We start from the raw sequence: 4,021 nt of genomic DNA, 5'->3' as shown, positions 1-4,021 counted from the left end.
AGGTAATTAACTACCAAAGACGGAAGTTCTAGGTTACATGATCTTAGGGAGGGGGGGTTATGGGGGTTTTTTGTAAAGCTTATGCTTTAAACGTTTTTTTTTCCAAAAGAACAAGCTGTCCTGCTGCCTGTAGCCGTTAGGGGGTTGGGACAAACCATATACCACTGACAGAGGTACTTACAATGATCAGCCTTTATTTATGTAAAAAAAAAAAATTAATCCAATTCGCAATAGTGTGAACAAAAATTCTTTCTGGCCAAACATTACAAATATACCTGAAAACATGCTGGCTGAAAATGCACGTTGGTTTGAATTTTAATGCCCTGTCTAGTTTACAGACCTGATACCATGTCAAGAGACAACAGTGCTGCTGCTTTGTGGAATCTACAGTAGCTGGTCAGCTAAGCAGCGAACACTTACCTACATACCTTCTAGACAATGTGCTCAGCCTATAGTAATGACTTACTCATTCAAATGTTTATAATGTATGAATTTTCTCCCAAATTATGAAATGAAAAGCTTTAAATCATAACTTGGGGAATTGAGATGACCTTTACAAGGATCTCCTGGCTCCAACAGTGAACTTTAATTGGCAAATAAATATCCTGTAGTCTTATAAGGAACATTTTATCTTTCCATATTGGGTCCCTGTATGCAGAGAGAAAGGCACCCTGTTGTAATGTCCTTTCGTTCTTCTCTCACTCTCTGCACTCTAATGTGGAGCATGTGAGCAATAATGCCTATTTGGGGAAGAATAATGCCCCGTACAATCATCCAATCAGATTACGCGATTCTCATTACCGCAGTACTTAAGTCCTTTTAATAATGATTAATCTCTCCACACTATCCAAGCATTGCTACATTTTTCATGCACACCATGTGTGATTAGAACATTACATTTTTAATTTTCCAAATGGTCATCTGTTTTGGTGCTAAGCCACATCCAATTTCCTATAATTCACCGCTGATGAACGTGTGTGAATGAATCTCGAGCTGTTTAATGAGGCTTTTAATTAGACCATAACGATGTCTGGGAGTAGAGAAATTTGCATTTAAACAAGAGCTGTGGCTTTGCATGTAATTGAGCTATTTAGCTGTGTCATTTGCCTGTGTGAGCCTGTGCTGGCTAGGCGGCCTCGCATCTTACTGCTCCTCTAAACATTCAGCGCTCACGTCAAAGTTAAGCAAATGTCAACTGACTTATTTTGCGTTTAATTAAAGGCAGCAAATCAAACTGGGAATTTTACCCCAGGACACTACACATCTAACTGACATGAAGATCACAGTATCATGCAACCACCTACCGGCTAGACAAGGGTTAATGAGAATGTTGCACTGTGCTTTCATAGGGACTAATTATATCATTTCAGAGGTAGAGTGTGAATATAAATTAATTAATTTATCTGCTATGCTAAGACACAAGAGGGATTTGTAAAAGCCAAGCAGTTTGTACCCAATGGCCAAGCTTATTATTTAATAACATGGGTTTCCGTTACGACTAAGTGCCATGTGTAATCACATGGAAGCTAAAAAGCAGAACAGGGTCACTCTTCATTTTGAGGCAGAAACATGAAGTCATGGCAACAAAGTATATTCCATTTGCCAGATTTCTGTACAAATTACCTACTTTAGTGGGAGATACCAGAGAGATTTGGGGAAAATGCTCTAATTTAGTCAAAGTAACTGAAAACGATCATTACAAGCAAATTCAGAAAAAAAGATAAATATCATTTGACTAATCAACTACAACGAGGTTAAATCATTTCTTCAACACAGATTGTGTAAGAGTCACCTAATCTCAAGAATCCTATTGTCTGGTTGCAGTTATTAAAAGTACCGCTTAACTGTGCAAATGTTTTCTGAATAATTAAAAAAAAAAAAAAATTACTTATCTCCATGCTCTATATGATTTGTTATTTTCTAAAACAATACATTTTTATAAAGTACTTATTAGAACCCCCCCCCCCCAGTTTGTATGCTAGTTGAATGCCAGTGACCTAGAACACATTTATAGTAGTGCCTATTCCACCAAAAAATAAAACAAAGAATAATACATTTAAAAAGAGGTATTTCAATTTGGGTTTAAAGTAAAGCACACCTGTGCCCAAGATGTGGACATTCAAATATTTGCCTTTCACATGCAATACATGCTTTTAAAAACAAGCCCTCACTTACCTCTGTAGCTGCAGGCACTGTGGAGCAATTAATTCCCAAATTTTACAGCACTTGACGTCTCAGTCTCCCCCTCCCACATCTGTGTTTAAAGTAGAGATTAGATGGTTCAAAGGCTACCGAGCCACTGCTGGGAGGTGGGAACTGCATAGTAGGCCTGGGTGTCTCCAGCCTCTGCAGAATTACCTTAATAATGCCAATCGTAAAACCAGAACCCCTCCTTCCCCAAAAGTATATAAGCAGCCCCTACATGCAGGGCTGGATAACACACATAGCAAACCAAGATAGAGGTGATAGGTAGGGGGGCCTGGCTGCTGTCATGTCACACTAACCTAATACTGAGTGAAATGAACTTTAGGTCATCAGTGATCTAGTTTTTTCATCAGTAACTGCAGTTCTGGTGTCTTTACATAGTTATTAACAATAGTGCAGAGCAACATATAAAAGTTCAACACATGTTTATATACATGTCCTATTCACTGTGCTCCAAAAGCCAGTGTGCAATATAAGTGGGATCATCTTCATCATCATGTGCAAAAATGGCCACTCACCTCCTTATATGACCTCACTATTAGACTGAGGTCTAATGGCACTTTAGAATATTGCCTGCTAAAGTTAAGAACCTCTAATGGCTCGTGGTACATAAACAGCTATCAGCAGGTATCACTTGGCTCTTTCCTCATAACCCATTGATGGCATATGTAAAGCATAAAATAGAGGACAAATAGTGCTTTCTGTATATTTTCATTTTTAATAAAATAAAGGAGCATAAAAACACTTATGATAACCATAGGTCAGGAAAACCTCACTACCCCATCAGGAATGACATAATGCGCGTGGCTCTGTATTCCTGTACACGTTGCGCCCTGGTATACGCTTCATCAGTAGGGTAGGAGCCACATTGCAGTTACAGTTTAAACAGCTTTCTTTGACAAGTAGAGCGGCTGTGCTAACCGGATTTGATGTTATATAGGGGCTGGGTCTGGCTCAGTGGCCTCTGCTTACATAGTAATAGTCACTACAATGACCGCGATAGTGCATTCAATATCTGCTCACTCCCTGGCATGAATACGCTCATACTCTGCCAAGACCAGAAAAGATGCCTCTGCTTTTATGGCAATTATAAGCAAAGTTCTGAAGCTTGGACACTAAGTGACACGTTCATCACCACAGTAACTGACTCGAGATCCACGCACTCCCTGGCAACCCCATACTAATGCTCTGCCAGGACTGGAAGTGACACCTTCAGGAAGCTGGCTGAGGATCCCCCGGGATAGGATGAGAATAAACACATATATCCTGCCCTGGAGACACTGCCAGCATACAGCCTTGCAATATCAAGCAAATGTACAGCCATTATTAAAAACCCATTCATTTAACCTTTCACTTATAGTATGTAAATAAAATGACCAATTAATAATAAATTATTTTTAAAATACCAAAATTGCTAAATAAAATCAAATATGGAATATCTATGCAAGTCTTATGACAAACATAAAGTCATATATCACAAATTTATAGTATCCTGACTTCCAAAACGGGGAAATTATTTTATATACAAAAATGGGAACAGGATATGGAGGTAACGATGGAAATGGATAAATGGTTTAAGGTGGCATAGTCTGCTTCAAAAGGTTATGTTAATACCTCCCTGATAGAGGCGAATTATAAAGTCTTATTACAGTGGTATATGGTCCCGGCGAGAATCACGACATATATCACTGATGCCTCTCCTCTGTGTTTCAGGGGATGTGGCAAAGAAGGTACAATATATCATACTTGGTGGACCTGCCCTAAGGTCAAACGATTTTGGATACGCATTTATTACTTTATATACTCACTGACTCAA

The sequence above is a fragment of the Aquarana catesbeiana genome, linkage group LG01 (assembly GCF_042186555.1).
Source record: "Aquarana catesbeiana isolate 2022-GZ linkage group LG01, ASM4218655v1, whole genome shotgun sequence".
Lineage (NCBI taxonomy): Eukaryota > Metazoa > Chordata > Amphibia > Anura > Ranidae > Aquarana > Aquarana catesbeiana.
The sequence above is the reverse complement of the archived record's forward strand: the minus strand, read 5'-3'. Positions refer to the sequence as shown.